This window comes from Maniola jurtina, chromosome 14, assembly GCF_905333055.1.
Source record: "Maniola jurtina chromosome 14, ilManJurt1.1, whole genome shotgun sequence".
In the NCBI taxonomy this organism is placed as follows: domain Eukaryota; kingdom Metazoa; phylum Arthropoda; class Insecta; order Lepidoptera; family Nymphalidae; genus Maniola; species Maniola jurtina.
In genome coordinates, this window is record NC_060042.1 from 13082391 (window position 1) to 13097179 (window position 14789).

Here is a 14789-nt window from a genome sequence, read left to right on the forward strand (position 1 = left end):
AGACATATGTTAAACCCAAAGCACATAATATAGGTCTCTTCGCATTAGATATCAACCCCAACCGATTTCATTGAACTCGAAAACATACATATTTTAAAGATTTTTCAGTATCCAATCCTTTTTGATCAGCAAGCTTCAAAAATTCAATATTATTTTGAACTGAATATGTGAAATAATATTCCGAACTTAGAACAGGCATAAATTCCCATGAGAAGAGTCCTTGGCAGGCGCCGCTGGCTAAGTTGCGCGAACGTGTTTGGCCCCGTAGCCTGGCCATCAGGCGATGAGTGGAACACCGTGGGGTTTTAGTCGGTAAGAGTCCGACATAACCTCCGTGCCTCCCCGGGCGCGGTGGTATCCATGAGGATTTCCCCACGACAAAAAAAAGGCATAAATTCCCAAAATAGTCCAAATGGGCCGTTTTAGAAATGCCCGACGTTGCATTCATACTCGTACATTCGGACAGAGTAGCGATTTTTAGTGTGTGACGCAACGCTACGTTATGCTACGTGTAAAATAGATACTCCGTTCGAAATATAACACAAATTTATTTTATCGGGGTTTTTTGTACTTCAAATCACGAAGTGTTATCCTCTTCGGAAGGTCCATGGTACCATCCCGGCCACGCAGCTGCAAACTTTTGGAGTTATGTGCGTTTTAAGCAATTTAATGTCACTTACTTTAACGGTGAAGAAAAATTCGTGAGAAAATCTGCATACCTGAGAGTTCTCTACAATGTTCTCAAATGTGCGTGAAGCTTGCCAATCCGCACTTGTCCAGCGTGGTAGACTATGGCCAAAGCATTCTCACTCTGAAAAGAGACTCGTGATGGGTTGATGATTAAAGTGATCACTACACTGAAACTAGGATCATGATTTATTCCCTTTTATTCCTTCGTGGAGCAGTTACTTTCCATGTCTCCCTATCTTTGGCTGCTGCCTTGACATGGTTCCACGAGAGTCCCACTCTTTTAATTAATGGTTCAATGGACCTCCTTCAGGTGTTGGTTGATCGACTAGGTCTTCTTCGACCGGCAAACTACCATTGATGCACCCAAACCTGCCTGTGTACTTATGTAAAGACTCGTGCCCAGTAGTGATGGGTTAAGATGATGATGATGATTCTACACCTACCTATAGTACGCGACAAGTCGAGATGGCAATTGGGCTGGAGGGGGGCACCCTCGATCATAGAGAGCCATATTCTAAGTGGGGTACACCCGTCCAGCCCCCGCGCTAACCCGAGCGCGGTTGACGTGCGGGTGTGCGGGGCGTCCCCCTGCCTCATACCCCGATTGCCATCTCGATCTGTCGCGTTCTGTGCTATTTATTATGAAGCTAGCTTGTCGAGCTTGCATTGTACTTATTTCCCATAAGACCTAGCTGTAAACGTCAAGCCAGTAAAAATGGCGGCTGCTCAGTATGAAACAATATGGATTAATCTTTGCCGTCCCCCGCGAGCCGCGAGCCAGCTGACACATAATGAATCTGCAGTGGACCGACACATTGAATATGCCACTTTTAGAATTTTGTAAATTCATCACCTATGCCTTTATATGCTGCTTCACCATACCATACTTTAACTTTTATTACATTATATATAGTACAGGACAGGTCGAGATGGCAATCGGGGTATGAGGCGAGAGGACGCCCCGCACACCCGCACGTCACTCGCGCTCACCCGCAGCGGGTTAGCGCTCTTTCCACACCACTTAGGTATTTAATTTTACATTTTATCCAGAAATTATGCTTTGTTTCGACATTGATTTGACAATTTCTGTTATGTAACCAATTTCCTGACAAAGTTGGTATTTCGGATATCTTGCATAATATATAAGCAATAAGCATGGAAGCGGCCGTAACAGCTCAAGGTTGCGGTTTTGGCGGGAAGGAGGGAAATCAAAATGGCGACAGCCGACATCGTGTCGACCCATTTCCGTCAAATCTCTACTCAGAATTACTAATAATAAAACTAGCTCTTGTTCGTGTCTGTAAATCATAATCTATACTTATTATATAAAAGGAAAAGCTGATTGACTGACTGACTGACTGATCAATCAACGCATAGCTCAAACTATGCGTTGCTCTTTATTTGCATTCATGTCTTACATTATAAAAAATATTATATTACAACATGAAGCCCCGTCAGGGCGTAGGTATTTAACAAGCAGATAGGTATTATAACATAGACATCCGTTGAAGAAAGGCTTTTGAAAATTCAACTCCACCACGCGGACGAAGTCGCGGGATTAAAGTAAACTTAACGCATTTTTTATATTAATAAGTATTTATACAAGAATGACCTGAAGAAGGTGGCGGGGAACGGGTGGATGAGGAAGGCGGAGGACCGTCTTTGGTGGCGCGCTCTTGGAAAGGCCTATGTCCAGAAGTGGACGCATACAGGCTGATAGATGAATGGATACAAAAATACTCATTGTTAGCAAAATATAAACTTAGTACGTGACAGGTCGAGACGGCAAGCGGGGTGGGGACGCCCCACACACCCACCACACCCACGCAACCCACGCTAACCTGGTGCGGGACAGCGCGCGTGACGTACAGGTGTGCGGGGCGTCCCCCCGCCACATACCCCGATTGCCATCTCGACCTGTCACGTACTACAGATATACAGTGCCGGGTAGGCTAGCTATTATTATTTGAAAGATATTGTTATGGTTGGACAATTTGCGTCTCAATACCAATGGAAGATATTGTGCACACGTGCGTTAGGCGGCCGTGGCAGCCGGCGTGCGGTTTCACCAGGAAATCAACATGGACGCCAATAATTCCATGCCCAACCGACACACACATCGCATGGTGCTTGATGCTGTTATATTAAAAAGCGGATGATGCCTAGGTCAAAAATAAATTATTTCTTCATTAATTATATTAAATAGAGGATCTTCCAAAATTTGTAAAATCCACATTCGCTGCTAGATTAAAGTTAGCTAACCATTTTAAAATATCGATTTAACTAAAAAATTACGTCAGAGCCTCGATAGCACAAAGGTTGAGAAGCGGACTGAATTCCGAAAGATCGGCGGTTCAAACCCCACCCGTTGCACTATTGTCGTACCCACTCCTGGCACAAGTTTTACGCTTATTGGAGGGGAAAGGGAAGTATTAGTCATGATTAGTATGGCTAATCTTCTTTAAAAAAAAATGTGTATGACGTCACATCTGTGTATTTCATACAAGCACCCATAATATAGCGAGCGATTTGACGTCTGATAAAAAGTCGCTGGTTTGACTAGTACTTAGGCATCATCCCTATTAAAGTCATATTATCACGTTGAGAAAGCATCATTGCGGGTACGGGGTAGCACTTACTACCGCATGCCACAGAAACTCTCATATAGGACTATTTTTAACCCCCGACCCAAAAAGAGGGGTGTTATAAGTTTGACGTGTGTATCTGTGTATCTGTGTATCTGTCTGTGGCATCGTAGCGCCTAAACGAATGAACCGATTTTAATTTACTTTTTTTTGTTTGAAAGGTGGCTCGATCGAGAGTGTTCTTAGCTATAATCCAAAAAAATTGGTTCAGCCGTTTAAGAGCTATCAGCTCTTTTCTAGTTTTCTTGTAGAAAAGAAGGTTAGATAACCGTTAGGTTCTTAATATTATGTCAATTGACAAATTTATGTCAAGCTGTCAAGATGCCTTCACTTGTCGGGGGTGTTATAAATTTTTAATTTACACTTGTTTTCCGACTTACGAGTAGGTAAGTCACAAAATTAATATAAGAGACTAGCGACTCACCCCGGCTTCGCAAGGGTTCATAACATAAAATAAAGCCCATGTACTAGGGTATATTACCAGTATAGTTCCAGAGATTACTGCCTACAAACAAACTTAGGAACTTTAACTCTTTATAATATTGGTGTAGAAGTAGAGATAAGCAAAGTCAAATAAGAAAAGTGGAACTCCGAATCCGACTCGGGTGGGCTGCCTTCAGCAAACTATCCGAGGTCCTAAATAACAAGAAAAGCCTCATTTATCTCAAGCGGCGTATGTTCAAGCAATGTGGGCAGCTATGCTAGCCTACGGTTCGGAAACATGGATATTGACAAAACAAATAACATTCAAACTGCAAGTAGCACAACGAGCAATGGAGTGGGCCGTACTGGGTACATCGCTCATTGACCGTGTGCCAAGCAATCCGGAAAAGACCGGCACAATTGACATTGTTTTGAATTATCCAGGTCGAACTGGAAATGGGATGGGCAGGGCTGTAGGTCCACTAATGGGCCCGTTTGCTACTCGAATGGAGACCACTTATCGGAAAGAGAAACGTCCAACGTTTCTCTTTCCGGTTACACATGCCGTAGGTATGATGAGTTCAAGCTTGCGGGGAAACCCTTTAGGAGGCTCGCCCAACGTTGGGAATAATGGCGTGCACGTAAGAAGGCATATGTCCAACAATGGATTAATAAAAACTTACAAAGAAGAAGAAGAATTCACAATTAAGCGCTTCACCCCACGTCCAATAAAGAAGGGTTTAAAAACTGAACTTTGAAAATGGAATTTAAAGTGACCAATTTTTTTCAAAAATGAAACAAAGAGATTACAATATTGAAGTAAAAAAGTCGCTGTGTTTCAATAATATATTATTACAATTCCAATATTATATTGCAATTTGTATACCTATTTCATTTTTGGCCGACGAGAAATCGGTAACCAATTGTTGGACGCGGATGGAGTCTTATCATACGGGTAGCTTATTTTTGCAAAATGTTCGATGGACCTACCTATAATTTTTTGGATTTCAGAACACTCAACAATTTTACAACCTTTTGGTCTGTAGCACATCGTTTTTGAAAATTTAATCTATAATAAATAATTCAGTGAATGTGGCTTTATTTTTAGTGGTAATTGGTAATACATGCGTTGTTACGGTTTGAGCTTTGACCACATCACCGCAGCCGTGTCATGACCACGGCCAGTGTAACGCGGTCAAATCTCTATGTTAAGCTGCAGGCACATTGCTGAAGTGTGTTAACAGTGTTATGATGCGAAAGAAGGCGATTATATCTAAACTAGCCGATGCCCGCGACTTCGCCCGCGTGGATTTAGGTTTTTTGAAATCCCGTGGGGACTCTTTGATTTTCCGGGATAAAAAGTAGCCTATGTGCTAATCCAGGATATTATCTATCTCCATTCCAAATTTCAGTCAAATCCGTCCAGTAGTTTTTGCGTGAAGGAGTAACAAACATACACACACACACATACAAACTTTCGCCTTTATAATATTAGTGTGATACTTTCCTATATAAAAAAGTCTTGCTTCACTGGCTGGCTCATCAACGTGCAGCCCTTGGAGCTAGAAAGCACAAATTTTGTACAGAGTTTCCCCTTTTATTAACCCCCGACCCAAAAAGAGGGGTGTTATCAGTTTGACGTGTGTGTGTGTGTGTGTCTGTGGCATCGTAACTCCTAAACTAATAAACTGATTTTAATTTAGTTTTTTTGCTTGAAAGGTGGCTTAATCGAGAATGTTCTTCGCTATAACCCGAGAAAATCGGTTCAGCCGTTTGAAAGTCATCAACTCTTTTCTAGTTATTGTAACCTTCACTTGTCGAGGGTGTTATAAATTTTTAATTTACACTTGTAGAACATATAACTTTGAACTCAGAACTCTAGAACTCTGGCAGTATAACCGATGCCTCAAAAGCTAAATCGGTATTAGATTATAGATTTTAAAAATGAATCTAGGTAAGCACCGAGTATTAATCAATTTTTAGAGTGAAAATAAATATGCATGAAATAGCACTCAGGTTTTTTGTCTGTCTATTTTTTAAAGCAATATAAAATGATAATTTTGTATCAAATAGGTTTTTAAACGTAACTACCAACCTATTTGCTATAAATCTATTTAGTAAAGTGAAAATGTAGTAAATTGTATAGTTTAGTTAGAGTTTTCTAAACGTATAAACAGTGAAATATGGGGCCAAAGGGAATCGCATCCACCGGATAGTTACCATTAATAATTCAGAACTACTGCATAGGGCATTGTACTGTTTGAAGGGTGACAAGACTTTAGGAAAATTTTAGGAACCCGTTTATTTAAACATATATTACAAACTAGCTGACGCCCGTGACTTCGTCCGCGTGTATTTAGGTTTTTCGAAATCCCGTGGGAACTCTTGGTTTTCCGGGATAAAAAGTAGCCTATGTGCTAATCCAGGATATTATCTATCTCCATTTCGAATTTCAGCCAAATCCGCCCAGTAGTTTTTGCGTGAAGGAGTAACAAACATACACACACACACACACACACACACACATACAAACTTTCGCCTTTATAATATTAGTGTGATATCTACCGTTATTTAATCTGTAAAATGTACAGGTCTACCAACTTTATAAGCTACGCTGATGTACCTGCGCAGAAATCTTATTTTTGAATGGCGCACAATAACTCAGCTAATAATGGCGCGCGTCCGTCCGCTATTGGTTGTTGACTTATGAACGAGATTCTTGTTCTCATGAAGAGAGTTCTTGTGTAATCTTAACGTGAAGCAATAAGGCCTTTATTTTTTTCTGAATTCAGCGGGTCCCTGCAATTCGTTTGATGTCGTCTTTTCACTTAGTGGGGAGTCTTCCAACGCTGCGCTTTCAGATGCGAAGTCGCTATTCTAGCACCTGGCACCCCAACGTCTATAGTGTTTTAGAATTGGTACTCTGACCATTGCAAATTTAACTTCGCAATCCGTTTAGACTATGTTTGTCTTTTTTTTAAAGTAAGTATATAGACTAGCGCTTGGCTGCAATCAGACCTGCTAGCAAGTGATGATGCAGCCTAAGATGGAAAGCGCTTGCCTAGAAGTTACCTATTCACTCTTGACTTGAATGTACCCATATTATAGGTGGAAGGGAAAACTGATGCCGGAAGGGCGTTCCTTAACCTAGCGGTTCTTTAGGTTCGGATAAGAAAGGAGGAAGCAAATCGCTTCGTCATTTCGTCAGTCTACTTCTGATTTTTTTTTTTTCACTCTCGTCTGGCTTTACAAAGATTAGCCAATGTCCAGTTTGTAGTTATTTGTAACAAGTTAGTTAAACTATACAAATATGGACCCCGTCTGTGCCGGCGCTCGCCGACACACGCACGGCACCCCCTTAGAGCACTTTCCAGTCAGTTTTAACAAAAAAAAACACTCCAAAAAAGCAGAGCACGCCCGCCAGCTAATACCAACACAGACGAAGTCCCACTTCTGATTTGATCACGCAGAGAAATTCTAAGCATAGCTCTGCAGTAGTTATCCGTGAAAATCCTCAAAGTGCGTCACCCGTCAAGTTGAACAGTGAGGTAAGCGCTCGCGATGTGTGCTTTCATATTCATAGGCCCCGCTTGTTCTAACCAAAACACAATTCTCTCTGCAATTCGTTGCCGCGAGAAACGTGCATTTGTGTAGTCTGAGACACTCTCTATTCGTGTGCTGCTGCCTTAATACACTTTTATGGATTCCTTTATAGGTATCTTAAATGTTTTGGGTTGTAGTGTACACTTTTGTGGTTAAATGATGGTGCATTTACATTCTCAATCAAGAGCGCGCGACGAATGGCGAGCAAAGACGCAAGCTGTAATTTATGGTTACACATTTGTATCAAGTCTTATCGTCCGATTTTGACGGGATTTTCACAAAAGGGGCTGCATCTAAGCTATTTTACAAATTTTTAACCGACTTCAAAAAAAGAGGAGGTTCTCAATTCGTCGGGATCTTTTTTTAAGTTTTTGAAGTGATCGTATTAACTTTAGACCCATCTCAATCATCGCCGCCGCCGGCGTACTTCTGCGTATTACGGGTCTCCTCTCAGAATGAAGAAAGCCACCCCGCTGACCAAGTGCGGATTGACAGGCTTCATACTTTGAGAACATTATGGAGAACTCTCAGACTTGTAGATTGCATCGTATTTACTTTGATAAAATACCCATGCACTCCTACAAAAAAGCAATACCTACCTATAACAATAAGTTATACATTAGGCTGCGATTACACCTGTAAGTTTTGCTTACGTAAATAACTTACGTAATTAACTTATGTAAACACTCTTATAAGTGGTTTGTCGTATGATCAGAAAAATTGACTTACGTAAGTAAAACTTACAAGTGTAATTGCGGCTTTAGACATAAACACAGTTCGCTAACTTGATATCTCCTTGGACGACATTGGGTTTATGTAATACATGAATGGTAAAGGTATATAGGTTCATGGTGTAATATAATAACCAGAAACCCACAAACGCTTTGCCGGACCCGTCCCTTACGTGTTTGCACATCCGATTACCGTAAAGTAGATTAGCAATAAATTGTATTAACTACTGTTATGTGGGCATGAAATAAGAAAATTTGCCGAAAATCCTTTTGCGTTGCATCTACGTAAAGAAATAATTAGGTTATTTTTAAAAGCATACTAATTATTAGGTTTAGCCCGCGATTTCGTCCGCTTGGATTTAAATGAAACCTTCATCTATAAAGTTATTTAAGGTAACCTATAATATACATGTATGTGGATAAAGTTGAGGGCATAATATATAATAGTTAATGCCCATACTTGACTACCCATGCTATGATAATGTGAAAGAGTGTTTGAGTGTTTGTTTGTTGATCAACGTAATTATTTGTATGGAAATAGTTAAAATGTCCTGGACAAGGTACTTTTTATCCTGGAATAAATCATAGCATTTCCATGGGATTTATATAAGTGTAATCCACGCAGACAAAGTAGTGGGCGTTATCTTTTAAATATATAAAAGGAAAAGGTGACTGACTGACTGATCTGTCAATGCACAACTCAAAGTTCTGGGCGGATCAGGCTGGGCATGCAGATAGGACGTAGACATCCAGTAAGAAAGGATTTTTGAAATTTACCCCCTTAAGGGGTAGCGGGCATAAGCTAGTAATAAATAAAATCCTTTGCGCGAAAAATAAAGCAGACTGAAAACTGTAGAAAATTTATTCAAAAGGAAGAATTTGTCAAAGGCAGAAGGAACTTTGTCGTTTATAAAGATGCCTCACGCGATAAGGACGCCGGGCGACACATCGGAGTTGAATAACTAACGAGATGATCACTCTTGTTATCTTGAACATGTTACATGTGACAGTGACATTGTCAAAAGGACGACTTTTACACTACACGGTCTGTGCACGATATCGTGTCTTGTTGAAGAATTTGTCAAAGGCAAAAGGAACTTTGTCGTTTAAATAAAGATGCCTCACGCGATAAGGACGCCGGGCGACACATCGGAGTTGAATAACTAACGAGATGATCACTCTTGTTATCTTGAACATGTTACATGTGACAGTGACATTGTCAAAAGGACGACTTTTACACTACACGGTCTGTGCACGATATCGTGTCTTGTTGAAGAATTTGTCAAAGGCAAAAGGAACTTTGTCGTTTAAATAAAGATGCCTCACGCGATAAGGACGCCGGGCGACACATCGGAGTTGAATAACTAACGAGATGATCACTCTTGTTATCTTGAACATGTTACATGTGACAGTGACATTGTCAAAAGGACGACTTTTACACTACACGATCTTTGCACGATATCGTGTCTTGTTGAAGAATTTGTCAAAGGCAAAAGGAACTTTGTCGTTTAAATAAATATGCCTCACGCGACAAGGACGCTGGGTGACATATCAGAGTTGAATAATTACCAAGATGATCACTCTCGTTATCTTGAACATGTTACATGTGACAGTGACATTGTCAAAAGGACGATTTTTACACCACACGATCTTTGCACGATATCGTATCTTTTATTTTTTATTTTATTTTTATTATTCAATTGTAATCAACAGCGTTATACAACATAATTATTATAATAAATCTAAGTTAAACTTAAGGCCACATGAGATTACCTACTTAAAATTAATTGACAAGTATTTTAACAGAGTATACAATAATATAAAGAAAACAATAAAAACAAAGAGATGTACAAAAATTAAAACTGTGTGTGGTTGTGTGTGTGTGTGTGCGTGTGTGTGTGTGTGTGCGTGTGTGTGTGTGTGCGTGTGTGTGGTGTATATGATTGTGCGTGAATGTGTGCATGTTTAGATGTTAACTATTTTTTTTTTGCGAAGATGGAATTCCTTTTTTAATTTATTTTTTGTCAGGTGAAATAAGTCGAACTCAGCATACTGCTTATTATAAGTGCGTGCCAGGCGCGGAATTATAGAATTTTGACCATAATTTGTGTTAGACTTGGAAACATACAGAAGGCGCGTGTGACGTGTTCGTAGAGATTGTGCACTAAATGAAAAGGCTGACAACAAGCTAGGACAATCGATTGAGCCAGTCAAAATAGCTTGCAGTAATAGTATATCACACTGCTCTCTTCTTTGTTCTAGCGAGTCGATACTGTAATACGAACACGCTTCCTCATAACTATTGAATTTTTTAAAATCTTTAAAAGCTAAGAATTTCACAAACTGCCTCTGTATGCTTTCAAGCCTTGTTAAAGAATTTGTCAAAGGCAAAAGGAACTTTGTCGTTTAAATAAAGATGCCTCACGCGATAAGGACGCCGGGCGACACATCGGAGTTGAATAACGAGATGATCACTCTTGTTATCTTGAACATGTTACATGTGACAGTGACATTGTCAAAAGGACGACTTTTATACTACACGATGTTTGCACGATATCGTATTGTTCAAGAATTTCACAATCCATAAGTCTTATTTCTTGAAGACTGTATAACTTGCTTTTCTTCTTATTTAATTTTTAATTTTTTCTGTTTATGTTACTATTTATTTTGTTAGGTTAAGAGTCTTCTTTTTCTTGTCTATACTTAAGTTAAAATGGGGCTGATATGTGCATAGGTACAAAAACCCCTAAAGGAAAAAGAAAAAAAAGCATCTTCTAACTGAACGCGTCCTACCTTTTTGTTTTTGTATGTGTTTTTTACTGTACAAATTTTATGGTCTCGATAAAAGGATATTAATTAATTAATTCATTCATTATCTTAGGCCGCATCTTCACTTTCCGTCAGGTGTATTTCAGGTCAAGCGTGTGCCTATAATAAATAATTAAAAAAGTATCGTGTCGTATAGTCGAACAGTCTTATAGGCTTTTACGTAATGAGCAAAGCAACTTCGTTAGCCCTCATTCCGCCTTTATGCGAACCCGTCACCTCAAAGTAAACTCGGTTTCGTTTGCCCCCCGATATAAGATGGCTTTTACCTAATTTACTGCTGTGTTAACATACATACACCACATGAAAGTGTTTTCCTTTTTTAGGGTTCCGTACCTCAAAAGGAAAAACGGAACCCTTATATGATCACTTTGTTATCTATCTGTCTGTCTGTCCTTTCGTCCGTCCGTCCGTCGTGTCTGTCAAGAAACCTATAGGGTACTTCCCGTTGACCTAGAATCATGAAAGGCAGGTACGAGTAGGTGGTCTCATAGCACAAGTACAGTAATAAATCTGAAAACCCCGAATTTGTGGTTACATTATTAAAAAAAATTAAAATGTGTTTTAATTTTCAAAGTAAGATAACTATACCAAGTGGGGTATCATATGAAAGGGCTTTACCTGTTTATTCTAAAACAGATTTTTATTTATTTTTATGTATAATAGTTTTTGATTTATCGTGCAAAATGTTGGAAAAAATACCCGAGTACGGTACCCTCAGTGCGAGAGTCTGATTCGCACTTGGCCGGTTTTTTTATTGGTGGGTGACATCACATAGGTTTTCGTTCATTTTAGGGTTCCGTACAGCGATAAACATGTTACACATGTTTGTGGTTCCGTAGTAGACAAGGCATCCTTTTAGTTTCGCCATGTCCGTAGGTATGTTAGTAATAGAGTCCCGTTGCCACCCTTGAGTACCTATGGAACCTTAAGAATTCGTGGGAAGTTTTCATGTACCTACGATACCTATAAAAATAGTATATACGAGTATCACTCTTCAGGTCCTTAAATATATAAATGCGAAAATTCATGAAAATGCTTTGATTTGTTGCAGCTTGCAGCCGCGTGATTGAAGGACAAAGGTTTGAAAAAACCATCGATGGGAAAAAACACAATACTCTAACCACTAGAAAATGATCTCAGGTCTGGTAGAAGGCTTCTGTCATGCCTAGTTACCACCCTACCGGAAAAGCCGTACCTCCAAGCGATTTAGCGTTCCGATACGATGACGAGTAAAAACCGATAAGGGTTTAATAAAAGTGCCATACACCTTTCAAGTTAGCTCGCTTCCATCTTAGACTGCATGATCACTTACCACTAGGTGAGATCGCAGTCAAAGGCTAACTTGTAATGGAATTAAAAAAAAGAATGGTAGATAACAAATAAGTCTAGGCTGGTAAAACATAATGGACGAAATTTCCTCCAGTCTAAAATTACAACGCATCGGCTTCCGAAGATAAAAATCCGGGACAGTGGTGGCCTGCGGGATCGCCGGGATTGGCCGGGATCGGTCCGGGATAGGGAGTAATAGACAAACTCGATTACAGATTTCCCCGGGCGACGTTTTACAATCGTGCCCAATTACTAATGGTTCACGAATTTATGTTGATCGAGTTTGCGTACGTCACGTGGTATTGTCTGATCTTCGAGTCCTTTTATATTATACCTAACTAACTAATCTATATTCATACTAATATTATAAATGGGAAGGTGTATCTGTCTGTCAGTGTGTTAGTTTTTTCCGACCCATCTGTTTAACCTATTTTGACGAAATTTTATACAGAGATAGCTTGCATCCCGGAGCAGAACACTAAGCTACTTTTTATGCCAAAAAATCAAAGAACTTCACGGGATTTTTAAAAAACCGAAATTTACGTGGACGAAGACGCCGGTATCATTATAATGTAATTTTGAATTAAGTTGATGAACTGCAATGGAGTAGGATACGGACTTTTGAAGATATACATAATATTATGCCCACTCACGTTTGATTTAAAGGAACTTTTAATATAATATTAGGTCGGTAGCTGGGGTAATGTGAAGCCACAGATGAGGGAAATGACACTCTTTGTCGCTTGGATAAAGGATCGTTTGAAAAATCTTTCCGAGAGTTATAATATGCAGATTTGTATGTAGAAACATTTAAATCGAGGTTCTGTAAGGTCTTTGCGTCAGAAATAATAAAATGAAAGGGTTTATCATCGGAACATCTCGGCCCTGCGTCCTTTCGTTCAGCCGTAATGGTTTCTACGACTGATGGGCATTATTGCTACTTTCAAATCATTTTCACTTGGTGATTTTTTTTTTTCACATTGTTTTACAGGCGATTTCTCACAGAAAGTAATTTATCAATATTTGCACTTACCTTTTGTTTGCTAAATTAATTTAAATAGATGAAGAACAATAGCATTGTAATTTGAATAGGTGGTTTTTCACAGAAAGTGATTTTTCACACTTACAATCGTTTGTTACATTAAATTGTACTTATTGGAAGTTTTTCTTTTTCTAACGCGGAGCGATGTGTGTTCTTGCTCGCATATTTTTTTGGACCTAAGTAGCTCGAGTCGATAACCATGTGTGTTTTCAAACTTTGTGAGATATATTGGATAGAATCAGGCGTTACTTTGCGGAAGTTCATGTTTAGCAAGAAACAGTTAAAATTATTTTGCTATAATCCGCCAACAGAAAAAAATCTGTATGGTCAAACATGCAGTTAAAAGCTAAGCACCGCTTACCTCCCCAACCAAGCAATAAAGCCAAGCTCCCAAGCAAGCACTGCCACCACCACTCACATGCACCACCACACAAGACTTTTCCACTACTCTCATTTATTATTATTTTGTGAGATATAGTTTGACATTTTTCACAGGTATTTTAAGTAAGGCAGTGTTATGTATGAACCGACTTTTCACATTATTTTTTACATGCTATTCGTGAAATGGTCCATCTCTAAGTTTCTACAAATGTTTGCTCTCGTTCTGGGATTCCTTTCATAAAAACCCTTTTTGAAAAAATAATCCCATGCAGCCCTTTTTAATATTTTATTTTACAGACTATGTATTACTTTTTAGCGCCTTATGGGTGCATGTTAACAGGGCTCTCTCCGTCACTCGCTTCATACAATCGTAGTTCCAATTTCATTTGAATATTAAGCAACCAAAGTCCATGAAATTTTGCAGACATATTCTAGAAACTAATATCTGTATCTGTGGTGTTTTAGATTTTTCGAAAAATATGTAGTTTTAAAATTACAGGGGCTCAAAGTTTTATATGTAAATTTTTAAGACCGCGTAACTTTGAAATCGAATATTTTAACAGAAATCTGGAAAACCACAGACATAGATATTAGTTTCTATAATATTCTGCAAAATTTTATGGACTTTAGTTGCTTAATATTCAAATGAAATTGGAACTACGTTTGTATGAAGCGAGTGACGGAGAGACCCCTCTTAAAGGATTCAGAAGCGAAACATATTTTTGCGAGGTAGGCGGCCCAACCCTGAGTTTTCCGCTTCCCCCCTTGCACACTCTTTCTGTATAATATCGCGTGATAGGAAATGAAATAAAGTTTTCTAGAATTTAGAACTTTTGTGCTCTGAATAAATAAGCAGGGATCATAGATGGCTAATGAATTTATGTCTATCAACGAAGAGTGAGTGAAAGCTTACATTTCACGGACGCTTAGGCAAGCAGTCGGGACGCTGCGAGTCAAAAGAAAAGTCATTTTGGAGTTACTGATGTAATAATTGCGTTGGACCTGGTAGACATTTAAATCTTAGCCAACATTTTGTGTGCTTTTCAAGCAATTTTAATTTAAAAATGATTCGCTTGAACGGCGAAAGAATATGGTGAGGAAACTCGATGCCATAAA